The sequence below is a fragment of the Phyllobates terribilis genome, unplaced genomic scaffold, assembly GCF_046119375.1.
Source record: "Phyllobates terribilis strain yellow unplaced genomic scaffold, ASM4611937v1 Scaffold_8__6_contigs__length_399053987, whole genome shotgun sequence".
Classification (NCBI taxonomy): domain Eukaryota; kingdom Metazoa; phylum Chordata; class Amphibia; order Anura; family Dendrobatidae; genus Phyllobates; species Phyllobates terribilis.
Window position 1 is genome coordinate 331,128,392 of NW_027362768.1, and position 15,124 is coordinate 331,143,515.

Sequence of the window (15,124 nt, forward strand, 5' to 3'; positions counted from 1 at the left end):
TAGTCTCTGTCTTCAGTTTTTTAGGAATTATCTAAGAGCTCAGAAGCAAATTTGGAATTACATAGCGCATTATCTACTCAGAAGTCCAAATAATCTATCTCAATTTGATAAAATTGCAGCAGTAATTTAATTAGAAATTGAATAGAGGAGCTGTCACAGCCCCTCTTTTAATATTTATATTAATTTTTATTATATAGTAATAATTAGTGATAAGCGAAATATGTCAAGGCGAATCAAATTTTGCAATTTTGCTGGATTCCAAAGGGCCTTGAAGGGGTTACAAAAATAATAAACATTAATACTCACCTTTCCCACACTCTTACCTTATCCATGCACATCCCAGCTTGGTCATTCCGGTGCAATCTTAATACACAGGGATTTAGTATTTTTCATGCAAGGGGTCTCATTGGGACAGTGGGTGCCTCCGGTTCCCACTAGGATTTCTACTTTGAATTTCGACAGATAAGCTTATCAAAAATGGTAGTACAATGCATTAATAAAAATGTATCAATGATGGTGTTGATACCCAATTAAAGCCCCCCCAAAACTTCCTGGAAATCACTGCTTCTGAAAGGCTTTCTGTGATGCTTGGTTGCTTTGTCTTCAGACAAAGCACTGGTATCCAGTTGCACAATTAGAGGGCAGGATATATACTGTATATTAAAATGAGTGTGGTCTTTAATAGGTGGAAGAAAAGTACTTAGCTTTGTATATGATTCCCATAAAAAATACAAAAATGATGACGATTGCTGGGCTAGTTGGAGAGGATGCACTGAAAGCGCTATCCATCCGCGCATGCGCCTTCCATGGGAATGATGGCACTTGAGCAAGATTTCAGCTTCTTTGATTTTCACCCCCGGTCAACATCTCATACAAGTGTCATCATTCCAGGCTGGCGCATGTACAGTAATGTCCTGTGAAACTGTGAGAGCCTGACTCTCCACCTGCTCACGCACCACCCCCGGGAATGATGGCGTCTGTGAGAGATGTAAGCACCTGCTCTCCTGACCAACATCTCTCACAGGTAACACCATTCCTGGGGGACGGCGCATGCGCAGATGGATATTCGGGCTCCTGCAATTTCACCAGGATGTTACTGTACATGTGTTATTTCCAGGAATAAAGACATCTGCTGTAGGTGTAAGTTTCTATGACTGCCCCGTGGCTGACATCTCGCGCAAGCGCCATCATTCCTAGTGGTGGCACATTGGCAGACAGATAATCCGGCTCTTGTAATGACATCAGGACATTACTGCACATGTGCTGCCCCCAAATGATGGCATCTGTGCGAGGTGTAAGTTTCTATGACCTGCTCCCCTTACCAGCATCACTAGCAAGTGCCATCATTCTGCATGCGCAGAAGGATATTCCGGCTCTTGCAATATCATCAGGAAGTTACTGTGCATACGCTATTTCCAGTTATGATGACATCTGCACGAGGTGTAAGTTTCGATTACCTGCTCCCCTGGCTGACATCTCCCACAAGCATCATCATTCCATCTTTCTTGGGGGTGGTTCATGGGCAGATGGATTATCCTGCTGTTGCAATGACATCAGGACATTATTGGTCATGGAAAGATGGCGTCTGAGCAAGGTGTAAGTTTCTGTGACCTGTTCCTTGTAGCCAATATCTTGCGCAAGTGCCATCATTCCTAGGGGCGACCCATGCACAGATGAATATTCCGGCTCTTGCAACACCATCAGAAAGTTACTGCACATGTGCCTACCCCGAAATGATGGCACCTGCATGAATTGTCAGCTGGGGGGGCAGGTCACAGAGACGAGTAACTTATCAGTGTTATGTTCTGCTACCAAAGCTAAGGAAAGAGAGGAGATCTGTCCCTACTATGAGACTCAGCTGAATCCCTACGATGTAACAGGGAACCTGATCCTGCGATCAGACCTGCTAAAGTCCTAATCTAGTCTGTACGAAGACCTATAGATGTGGGGAGGGAATCCCTACAAGTACTAAGGACTGGGAGGAATATGGGACACCTCCTAACAGAAATAGTAGCAGACAGACGAACAAACAAAATAGATAGAACATAGAGGTCCGTAGACCAAGCAAACTAACAGAGTTAGATACAGAGCACAGGCTAGCTAGAAAGTAGATATACAATGAAGTCCAGCAAAGCCAGAAGGGCGGAGCAGGATTAAATAGGCCAACAAGGTCATGTGACCAGCAAAGGAAAAAAAACCTAACAGCAAGGTTCTAACAGTACCCCCCCTTCTAAGAGGATCCTCCGGATCCCCTAGGACCAGGCTTATCAGGAAATCTCCTGTGAAACGCTCTGATAAGTCTGGACGCGAAAACATCATCTGACCTCACCCAAGAGTTATCCTCGGGTCCGAAACCTTTCCAGGCCACAAGATACTGCAAACTACCTCTATACCGTCTAGAGTCAAGGATGCGAGAAATTTCATATTCCCCGTCCTCCACCACCGGAGGAACAGAGGCAGAGGCGTCACCATCCGACACAACAGCTTTTTTTAACAGAGAGACATGAAAGACCGGATTAATTCTCCAGGAGGTAGGAACCTCCAACCTAACAGCAGATTGGTTGACAACCTGAAGCACCTTAAAGGGCCCTACAAACTTGGGACCCAATTTCTTAGAAGGAATCCTCAACCGCAGATTCCTAGAGGACAACCAAACCATGTCACCAACAGCGAACAAAACCTCCTGTCGTTTCCTATCAAAGTAGTCTTTAGATTTTCTGTTGGCCTCCTGAAGATTACCACGCACATCCGTCCAAACTCTTTCCAAATCACCGGAAAAATTCTCCTCCTCAGGCACGGCAGATCCCAACTTGGAGAACGATCCGAACGACGGATGTCTCCCAGAACAACAAAAAAAAGGCGAACAACCAGCAGAAGAAGATGTATGATTGTTCAGAGCAAATTCGGCAAGTGGCAGAAACTCAGACCACCCCTCTTGATTGTCTGCCACAAAACAACGCAAGAACTGCTCAACATCCTGGTTTTTCCTTTCTGTCTGGCCATTAGATTCAGGATGATATCCGGACGAAAACGACAAATGAATTCCCAACCTGTCACAAAAGGCACGCCAAAAACGAGCCACGAACTGAGGACCCCTATCAGAAACAATGTCAGTAGGAACGCCATGAAGTCTGACAATTTCCTTGACAAAGGCCTTAGCGAGAGTTTTAGCGCAGGGCAGTTTGACGAAGGGAACCAAGTGACACATCTTGCTAAAATGGTCCACGACCACCCAGATGACAGTAAAACCCTCAGAGGAGGGAAGGTCAGTTATAAAGTCCATAGCCAAATGTGTCCAAGGAGCACTGGGGACCTCCAAAGGACAAAGCAACCCCGCAGCAGGAGTATGTGAGGACTTAGATCTAGCACATATAGTACATTGGCGCACCCACTTAATGACTTCCTTCTGCCATCCAGGCCACCAAAAACTGCGACCCACCAGTCTCTTGGTCTCAGAGATTCCGGGATGACCTGCCAACCGAGATTCGTGACACTCAACAAACAAATCTCTCCTAAAGGTCTCAGGCACAAACAACCTCCCATGAGGAGTGTTAGATGGGGCATTCTCCTGAGCTTTAAGAATCTCATCTTCCAAAACGGAGTCTAAAGCAGCTATCACAACACCTTCTTGTAAAATGTTTTCCTCTTTCTCAGCACCGACTATGGGAGAAAAACTGCGAGACAAGGCATCCGCCTTAACATTCTTAGTACCAGGGATGTAAGTAACGGAGAAATTAAACCGCGAGAAAAACAGTGCCCACCTAGCCTAACGGGCATTCAGGCGCTTGGCAGCATCAAGATATATCAGATTTTTATGATCCGTAAGAACCTGAACGGGAAATTCCGCACCTTCCAAGAAGTGGCGCCAGTGTTCAAATGCGAGTTTAATAGCCAATAATTCCCGATTACCAATATCGTAATTCAATTCAGTCTCCGAAAATATTTTTGAAAAAAAGGCACAGGGATGTAATCCATCCCCGTTATCCTGAGACAATACTGCGCCAACCCCCACAGAGGAAGCATCAACCTCAACCAAAAACGGCCTAGTAACATCAGGCTGCATAAGGATGGGAGCAGAGGTGAACCTCTCCTTGAGATACACAAAAGCTTCAATGGCCTCAGAAGACCACTGAACCGCATCAGCACCTTTCCTGGTGAGATCAGTCAGAGGTTTGACAATACTAGAAAAATTTTTTATGAACTTTCTATAGTAATTGGCGAAACCCAAAAACCTCTGTATCGATTTCAAACCAATAGGCCTAGGCCATTCCTGCACAGCCTGAACCTTAACCGGATCCATCTCAAAACCTTTGCTGGAGATAATGTAGCCCAAAAAACTAATTCTCTGTACAGCGAACTCACATTTCTCCAGCTTAGCAAAAAGCGAATTGTCCATTAATAACTGTAATACCTCACGCACGCTCCGCCAATGAGACTCCAGATCTGGCGAATAAATCAAAATGTCATCCAAATACACAACCATATTTTTACCGATCAAAGGTCTAAGGATGTCATTAATCAGATTCTGAAAAAATGCAGGAGCATTAGTAAGACCAAAAGGCATAACCAGATTCTCAAAATGACCCACAGGAGTGTTAAAAGCAGTCTTCCATTCATCACCCTCCTTCATGCGCAACAGATTGTATGCCCCCTTAAGGTCAATTTTAGAGAACCACTTGGCCCCCAATAACTGGTTAAACAGATCAGGAATCAATGGCAGTGGGTAAGGATTGCGTACCGTAATTTTGTTAATCTCATGAAAATCCAGACAAGGACGTAAACCGCCGTCCTTTTTTTTTACAAAAAAAAATCCAACCGCCACAGGAGACTTAGAGGGCCTAATGTGACCGGCGGCCAAGCTTGTCTGTATGTATTCCTCCAAAGCCTTCCTCTCAGGAATAGTAAGGTTAAATAAACGACTCTTAGGAAGAGTCGCTCCAGGGACAAATTCAATAGAACAATCATAGTCTCTATGGGGAGGCAAAACCTGCGATTCCTTCTCAGAAAAAACTCTCCAAAAATCCTGAATAGGAACAGGCAATTCTCCCCTATCCAAAGCTGCAATACGCCCGTTACAACACTTGTCATAACATTTATGGCTCCAGGATTTAATTTCACTGGTAGACCAATCCAGTACAGGATTGTGAAATTTTAACCAGGGCAAACCCAATATTACTGGAGAAGGCAAGTTATTCAACACTACCAAATCCAATTTCTCATGGTGAACACCATTAATAGTGAGAGGAAATTCACTGACCTTGAGAGTAATATTCTTCAAAGGGGAGCCATCCACAGAAACCACAGCAATGGGGGATGACAAAGGTTCAGGTTTTAAATTGAGTTTTTCCACGAATCCCCCATCAATTACATTCAGTGTAGACCCGCAATCAACAAACACCCGAAATTCCATTAATTTTTCCTGAGCAATCGTGGAAGCAGCTAAAAATATACCCTTGGAATTTAAACAGGCAATACGGGCGTGACTGACCATTTTTTTTTCTTTCTTCATACGAAGCTCACAGCCTTTAATCAAATGACCAGATTTTCCGCAATAGAAACACAAGCCTTGCGAAAAACGACGGTCTTTTTCTTGAGAGCGAGGTGCCACCGATCCAATCTCCATCGGTTCACCACTGTTAGTACACACATTATCATAACCAGAAACTGACATAGCAGAGGATTTGCTCTCATTAACCCTAGCACGCAGTCTTCTATCCACCCGTATAGCTAATTGCATAGCCTGTTGCAAATCTTCAGGTGTAGGATAAGCAATTAGCAGGTCTTTAACCCTTTCACTGAGCCCAGCAAGAAATAGACTTTTCAGAGCAGAATCGTTCCACCCTGTTTGAGTGGACCAACGACTAAAATGTGTACAATATTTTTCCACATTACCCGATCCTTGTTTTAGACGTCTCAACTCAGTCTCAGCTGATGCGACACGGTCAGGATCATCATATAATAGTCCCAAAGCAGAAAAAAAACTATCCACTGATCTGAAGCATGAATCACTAGGTTGCAAAGAAAAGGCCCACTCCTGAGGCTCTTTGCGCAAAAGTGACATTATGAACCCTACGCGCTGGGATTCATCCCCAGAGGACTTAGGTCTCAAACGAAAATACAATAAGCAAGCATTTTTAAATGAAAAAAATTCTCGGTGTTCACCAAAAAACAAATCCGGCAAACATACCTTAGGCTCCAAGAAATGTGCTCCAGGACAGTTACTCACGTGCTGACGGAGCTCGGCCACCTCCAGAGAGAGTCCCTGCAGGCGATGAGCCAAATCCTGAACCGACACCATGATGGAACAGAAAAATCTTTCCTTAGAGAATTTGCTGGCTGGACTTACTGTTATGTTCTGCTACCAAAGCTAAGGAAAGAGAGGAGATCTGTCCCTACTATGAGACTCAGCTGAATCCCTACGATGTAACAGGGAACCTGATCCTGCGATCAGACCTGCTAAAGTCCTAATCTAGTCTGTACGAAGACCTATAGATGTGGGGAGGGAATCCCTACAAGTACTAAGGACTGGGAGGAATATGGGACACCTCCTAACAGAAATAGTAGCAGACAGACGAACAAACAAAATAGATAGAACATAGAGGTCCGTAGACCAAGCAAACTAACAGAGTTAGATACAGAGCACAGGCTAGCTAGAAAGTAGATATACAATGAAGTCCAGCAAAGCCAGAAGGGCGGAGCAGGATTAAATAGGCCAACAAGGTCATGTGACCAGCAAAGGAAAAAAAACCTAACAGCAAGGTTCTAACAATCAGTCATTGGCAGTAGGCTGTTTCCTCGAGGAGAAAGAAGTCAGAAAACCTGAAGAGCTGTAAGTAGAAAGTATAAGAAAAGCCCCTGCACTTACAAGCTCATGTGCACAAGAATTTGCAGATGAATTACAAGATACCGGAGATACGGATTTGTAATATAAAGATAGTGAAGTAATTATTATTATTGATAATTGACTGTGATTAAATTACTTTGGGGTCTAAATATCTGCTGAGAGGTTCCCTTTAAATTAATGATTGTCTGACAATTTGAAACTGCTTTGCACACCAACATAACTCATCCAATACCTGTCTATATGTCGTCCGGGTTGGCAGCTTGTAATAAACACCCTACAAAACTTATCTTCTAGTAATTTTAATCCAGATCTTTCTTTGATGACTTTTATATAGTTTGTCAAGATGCGTAGAGAGAATCGTAGCTGCAAAACAACCTTCAAAATATTTCAGGGAAGAAGAAAAAAAAAATCTCTTGCCTTCAAAATCGTTGAATATATTTTGAGAACAGTGAGTACTAGACAGTTTAATGACATATCTATAATGGGTTATGAAGAACGGGTTTCTGAGACAATGAAAACACTCATCAGACTTTTGCTCACAGTCCATTTTTTAACAGTCACACTCTCAATGAGAAAAGTGATTTTCATGCAAATACCGTACAATCTATAATATTTTCAATAGAGATAGAGGGAGAAAAAGTTTTCTGAATCTATTTAAATGTTGTCATTTCTCTGATGAAATGAACAGCTAAGTTTGCAGCTGTCAGGATCTCCATAGTAGACAGGGAAAAAGAGAAAAACGGAAAAAAATAAAATAAAGACAAAAAAATGAAAAAAAAAACCAAAAACAAAAGCAAATCACTCACCAAGACCTCTAAACAAGGAGCTGACAGCTCGGCAGTGGCAAGTCTCTGACACTTAATCTTCTGAGCATATTGCTGCTGCCTCTATTGTTGCAAGACTGTTTTGAAAATATGTATAAAGTAGATTTAATATGTATATTGTGTAGCAAAAGATGGACAAAACAGATTGTCTTTACAGAAAAACATGTAAAAAGAGGTGGCTAGGAAAACAGTGAATGGTGAGTGGTTTATCTGATATGAATTTTGTTTGTAAAAATTAAAAAATGCATAACAGTTTCAATTAATTTTATTTAAGTACAAGCCTTTTAAAGACACCTTGAACTATGAGGTTAAATATTTTATACACATTAATTTCATAACATATCTTTTTATTTTGGCAGAGTGTAGTCACGTTTACAGCCAGTTAAAGAAGATGTCCACTACTTGGACAACTCCTTCTCATACCCCACACATGGCCCTGATAAAATAAAAAAGCTCATGCTCACCTCCCGTGCTGGCACTGTTCCCACGGTATTGGCACTCGCGCTCCCCGGGGGTCCCGTGCGGTTGTTGTGACATGCGACCAATCAACGCCGGCTTCACTTTCCCCACCTCCTGTCGAATTGAACATGAAGAGGAAGTCAGAGATCAGCTGCAGCCTGGACTTTCCTCTTCATGTTTGATTTGTCCGTAGGCGGGGACAGTAATGCCAGCGCTGATTGGGCGCTGGAGTCACATGTCACAGCAACAGAACGAGAGGCCCGGAACTGCAAGTGCCGACACTGCTGGAATGGAGCACGGGAGGTGAGTATAGGCTGTTTTATTTTATTGAGGCCAAACATTTAGATTAAGAATGAGTTGTTCAAGTGGTGGACAACCCCTTTAACCCCTTAAGCCCCGCGGGTGGTTTGCACGTTAATGACCGGGCGAATTTTTACAATTCTGACCACTGTCACTTTATGAGGTAATTACTCTGGAACGCTTCAACAGATCCCCCTGATTCTGAGAATGTTTTTTCGTGACATATTGTACTTCATGATTGTGGAAAAATTTCTTCGATATCACTTGCGTTTATTTGTGAAAAAAACGGAAATTTGGCGAAAATTTTGAAAATTTTGCAATTTTCAAAATTTGAATTTTTAAGCCCTGAAATCAGAGCGATATGTCACACAAAAGAGTTAATAAATAACATTTCCAACATGTCTACTTTACATCAGCACAATTTTGGAACCAAAATTTTTTTTTGTTAGGGAGCTATAAGGGTTAAAAGTTGACCAGCAATTTCTCATTTTTCCAACAAAATTTACAAAACCATTTTTTTAGGGACCACATCACATTTGAAGTCACTTTGAGAGGTCTTTATGACAGAAAATACCCAAAAGTGACACCATTCTAAAAACTGCACCCCTCAAGGTGCTCAAAACCACATTCAAGAACTTTATTAACCCTTCAGGTGCTTCATAGGAATTTTTTGAATGTGGAAGAAAAAAATGAACATTTAACTTTTTTCACAAAAATGTTACTTTAGACCAAATTTTTTTTATTTTCACAGGGGTAACAAGAAAAAATGGACCGCAAAATTTGTTGTGCAATTTCCCCTGGGCACGCAGATACCCAATATTTGGGGAAAAACACTGTTTGGGCGCACTGTAGGGCTTGGAAGGGAAGGAGCGCCATTTGACTTTTTGATTGTAAAATTTGCTTGAATAATTAGCGGACACCATGTTGTGTTTAGAGAGCCCCTGTGTGCCCAAACATTGGAGCTCCCCCACAAGTGACCCCATTTTGGAAACTAGACCCCACAAGGCACCTATCTAGATGCATAGTGAGCAGTTGCAACCCCCAGGTGCTTCACAAATTGATTCGTAAAAATGAAAAAGTGTTTTTTTTTTTAACTTTTTCATTTTTACGAATCAATCTGTGAAGCACCTGGGGGTTGCAACTGCTCACTATGCATCTAGATAGGTGCCTTGGGGGGTCTAGTTTCCAAAATGGAGTAACTTGTGGGGGAGCTCCAATGTTTGGGCACACAGGGACTCTCTAAATGCAACATGGTATCCGCTAACAAATTGAATGGAAAATCGGCTCAAATTGTTAGCGGACACCACATTGCGTTTGGAGAGCCCCTCTGTGCCCAAACTTTGGAGCTCCCCCACAAGTGACCCCATTTTGGAAACTAGACCCCCCAAGGCACCTTTATAGATGCATAGTGAGCACTTGGAACCCCCAGGTGCTTCACAAATTGATTCGTAATAATGAAAAAGTGAAAAAAAAAACACTTTTTCATTTTTACGAATCAATTTGTGAAGCACCTAGGGGTTCCAACTGCTCACTATGCATCTAGATAGGTGCCTTGGGGGGTCTAGTTTCCAAAATGGGGTCACTTGTGGGGGAGCTCCAATGTTTGGGCACACAGGGACTCTCTAAATGCAACATGGTATCCGCTAACAAATTGAATGGAAAATCGGCTCAAATTGTTAGCGGACACCACATTGCGTTTGGAGAGCCCCTCTGTGCCCAAACTTTGGAGCTCCCCCACAAGTGACCCCATTTTGGAAACTAGACCCCCCAAGGCACCTTTTTAGATGCATAGTGAGCACTTGTAACCCTCAGTTGCTTCACAAATTGATTCGTAATAATGAAAAAGTGAAAAAAAAAACACTTTTTCATTTTTACGAATCAATTTGTGAAGCACCTAGGGGTTCCAAGTGCTCACTATGCATCTAGATAGGTGCCTTGGGGGGTCTAGTTTCCAAAATGGGGTCACATGTGGGGGAGCTCCAATGTTTGGGCACACAGGGACTCTCTAAATGCAACATGGTATCCGCTAACAAATTGAATGGAAAATCGGCTCAAATTGTTAGCGGACACCACATTGCGTTTGGAGAGCCCCTCTGTGCCCAAACTTTGGAGCTCCCCCACAAGTGACCCCATTTTGGAAACTAGACCCCCCAAGGCACCTTTTTAGATGCATAGTGAGCACTTGGAACCCCCAGGTGCTTCACAAATTGATTCGTAATAATGAAAAAGTGAAAAAAAAAACACTTTTTCATTTTTACGAATCAATTTGTGAAGCACCTAGGGGTTCCAAGTGCTCACTATGCATCTAGATAGGTGCCTTGGGGGGTCTAGTTTCCAAAATGGGGTCACTTGTGGGGGAGCTCCAATGTTTGGGCACACAGGGACTCTCTAAATGCAACATGGTATCCGCTAACAAATTGAATGGAAAATCGGCTCAAATTGTTAGCGGACACCATATTGCGTTTGGAGAGCCCCTCTGTGCCCAAACTTTGGAGCTCCCCCACAAGTGACCCCATTTTGGAAACTAGACCCCCCAAGGCACCTTTCTAGATGCATAGTGAGCATTTGGAACCCCCAGGTGCTTCACAAATTGATTCGTAATAATGAAAAAGTGAAAAAAAAAACACTTTTTCATTTTTATGAATCAATTTGTGAAGCACCTGGGGTTCCAAGTGCTCACTATGCATCTAGATAGGTGCCTTGGGGGGTCTAGTTTCCAAAATGTGGTCACTTGTGGGGGAGCTCTAATGTTTGGGCACACAGGGACTCTCCAAATGCAACATGATATCCGCTAACAATTTGAGCCGAGAATTTGTTAGCGGATATCATGTTGCATTTGGAGAGTCCCTGTGTGCCCAAACATTGGAGCTCCCCCACAAGTGACCCCATTTTGGAAACTAGACCCCCCAAGGCACCTATCAAGATTCATAGTGAGCACTTGGAACCCCAGGTGCTTCACAAATTGATTCATAAAAATCAAAAAGTGTTTTTTTTTTCACTTTTTCATTATTACGAATCAATTTGTGAAGCACCTGGGGGTTCCAAGTGCTCACTATGCATCTAGAAAGGTTCCTTGGGGGGTCTAGTTTCCAAAATGGGGTCACTTGTGGGGGAGCTCCAAAGTTTGGGCACAGAGGGGCTCTACAAACGCAATGTGGTGTCCGCTAACAATTTGAGCCGATTTTCCATTCAATTTGTTAGCGGATATCATGTTGCATTTAGAGAGTCCCTGCGTGCCCAAACATTGGAGCTCCCCCACAAGTGACCCCATTTTGGAAACTAGACACCCCAAGGCACCTATCTAGATTCATAGTGAGCACTTGGAACCCCAGGTGCTTCACAAATTGATTCATAAAAATGAAAAAGTGTTTTTTTTTTCACTTTTTCATTTTTACGAATCAATTTGTGAAGCACCTGGGGATTCCAAGTGCTCACTATGCATCTAGATAGGTGCCTTGGAGGGGTCTAGTTTCCAAAATGGGGTCACTTGTGGGGGAGCTCCAATGTTTGGGCACACATGGGCTCTCCAAACGCAACATGGCGTCCGCTAACAATTTGAGCCGATTTTCCATTCAATTTGTTAGCGGACACCATGTCGCGTTTGGAGAGCCCGTGATGTGCCTAAACAGTGGAGCTCCCCCACAAGTGTCCCCATTTTTGAAACTATACCCCTCAAGGATTTTATTAAGGTGTATAGTGAACATTTTGAACCCAGAGGTACGGCACAGAATTTGTTTACATTAGGTCATCATATTGAATAAGTTGTCATTATTCTTGAGCGCAAGTGCTCGCTACTTGAGTTTGCATTGGGTACTCAGGTATGCACCATGTACAGCGTGTGCTCGAGTGACATGCTCGAGTCCCTGCTCCGCATGTTTCACGGTTATTAGACACCCAAAAAAAAACATGCGGGGATCGCTCGTGCATGGCAGGCAATCCCCGTAAAGTTTTTTGGCCGCGAAGCATATGGGGCAGAGACTCGAGCATGTCACTCAAATACCCACGATACTCAATGCATACCAGAGCACCCGATGCAAACTCAAGTAGCGAGCACTTGCTCTCAACACTAGTCGCCATATCGTGATCTTTTTTTCTTACTTTTGAAAAAAATCCCAACCCCAGCCCTAACCCTAGCACAACCCTAGCCCCAGCACAACCCTAGCCCCAGCACAACCCTAGCCCCAGCACAACCCTAGCCCCAAACCCAGCCCTAACCCTAGCCCAATCCTAACCCAAGAGTTTATTTTTGACGCCGTTCCTTGTGCGGTATAAGTTATTAGACGACTTTATTCTTCGGGTCGGTGTGATTACAGCAATGCCAGAATCATATGGGGTTTTTATGACTGACAGCTGTCACACACTAAAAGACGCATTTTTTGTAAAATCTAGTTTTTGCATCGCCATATTTTGAGAGCTATAATTTTTCCAGATTTTGGCAGACAGTCATGTGACGGCTCGTTATTTGCGGGATGACTTGACGTTGTTATTGGTGCCATTTTCAGGCACGTGACATTTTTTGATCGCTTTCTATTCCGATTTTTGGGAGGCAGAATAAACAAAAACCAACAATTCAGGAATTGTTTTTTTTTTTTAGTTTTTATTCTGCTCCGCGTGTGGTAAAATTGATGAGGTAGCTTTATTCTTCGGGTCAGTACGTTTACAGCAGTACCACATTTGTATCATTTTTCTATGTTTTGGCGCTTATACACAATAAAAGCTATTTTATAGAAAAAAATATTTTTTAGTATCGCTTTATTCTGAGAGCTATAACTTTTTTTTTTTCGGCTGATGGACCTGTATGGCGGCTTGTTTTTTGCGGGACGAGATGACGTTTTCAACGGTATCATTTTTATTTATATGCGTCTTTTTTATCGCGTGTTATTCCACTTTTTATTTGGCAGTATGGTGATAAAGCATTGTTTTTTGCTTCGTTTTTTTTTTTTTTTTTTTACCGTGTTCACTGAAGGGGTTAACTAGTGGGACAGTTTTATAGGTCAGGTTTTTCCGGACGCAGCGATACCAAATATGTGTACTTTTATTGTTTTTTTTTTTTTTTATAATAATATTTATTGATGGGTACATTATATTTTTATTTTTGGTGTATTATTTTTTTTATTTTTTTATAATATTTTTGCACATTTTTTATTTTATTTTTTTCCACTTTCACACAGTTTATACACTTTATTACTTTGTCCCACTCTGGGACTTTTACTTTTTTTTTTCTGATCGCCTGCATGGCACAGGAATGGAGCACCATCCCTATGCCATGAAGGCTGTCAGAAGTGCACAGTGTGAAGATTGCTTGGAGATGCACTGCGCATGTCCAAGCAATCTTCCTGCTCTCTGGTGACCCGGATGTTGTCATGACGACATCGGGTCGTCATGGCAACACCCGGGAAGCCTTTGCAGACTGCGCTGGAAGCCGGAAGAGGAGGTGAGTATCGCCGATCACCTCCCCTTGCCCCCGCAATGCCGCGATCGACTTCGATCGCAGCATCGTGGGGGTTAATGTGCTGGGAGCGGTGCAGGACCGCTCCCTGCACATAGTCCCGGGTGTCAACTGTGACAATCAGCTGACACCCGGCGGCGATCGCGCCCGCACAGCCTGTGTGCGCGTGCGATCGCGATGACGTACTAATACGGGTCTGGCTCTTAAGTCCCAGGGCACAGACGCGTATTAGTACGTCAGATGTTATTAAGGGGTTAAAGGTTGTCCAGATGCATTTTTTTTTTCTATGGACCTAAAAACTAACAAGCAGGTAGAGGCTAACAGAGACAACTGCCTAACTGTTCTACTCGCCACCGGCTAAGAGCAGTCAGCAAGTACTGCCGGCGATTCAGCTGCTCCACGTCAACAGAGCAGCTTTTCTTCTTCCAGGCTGCTCCTGCTCTGTCAGTGGGGCATGACTAATGACATCATGCTGATTGACAGCCAGCTCCCTGCAGTTAGGCAGGCTGGAGCCAGCTGTCAATCAGCATGACGTCGGCACTCAACAGAGCAAAGGGGGTAAAAAGCTGCTGCTCTATTTAAGTGACATCTCTAGCAGGAGTGATCTATGAGCTCTCTGTGTCAGTAGACATCGTCATTAGGCATAAAAGGCAGGTATGTAGCAACTATCCGCCTGTTAGCTCTTCGGGCCATATTGAAAAAAAATTGTAGTTTTAATAGTTCTGGGTAACCACCATAAAGGGGTACTCAGAAACATATAAAAATGTAGCCATAGACAGGAAATGGGTTAAAGAGGTTGCCTGGTCTGCTGCTGTCCCTCTTTGTGACAGCAGATGTGGTACCCTGCTATGCACAGGTGCCACAGAACCCAGTAGGGTGCATGGATGAACTTCTCCACAAGAGGCCCTCACACATTCACACACCTCCACCTTACCACCTCACACCACTAGAGGGAGCTCGTTAGGGAAATATATATTGAAGGTGGAGTCAGGCAGCTCAGTTAGTTGTTAGAGAGTGTGCTGGCACTTAGACTAGTGAAGTCGCAGCACGCTGGCTGCTGTGCTTAGGCGAGCCAAGACCTACAGCACGTGTTGAGCTCTGCAGGCCCCGAGTGTGGCCAACAGCAAGGAGGAGAGGAGAGAGGAGTTGAGGGGGCAGAGGAGCGTACCAGGCTCACCCCGAGATATACACCGGACACCGAGTCCGCGCATACAGGGTCCCTTTACACCCAGTAGGGACCACCGGACA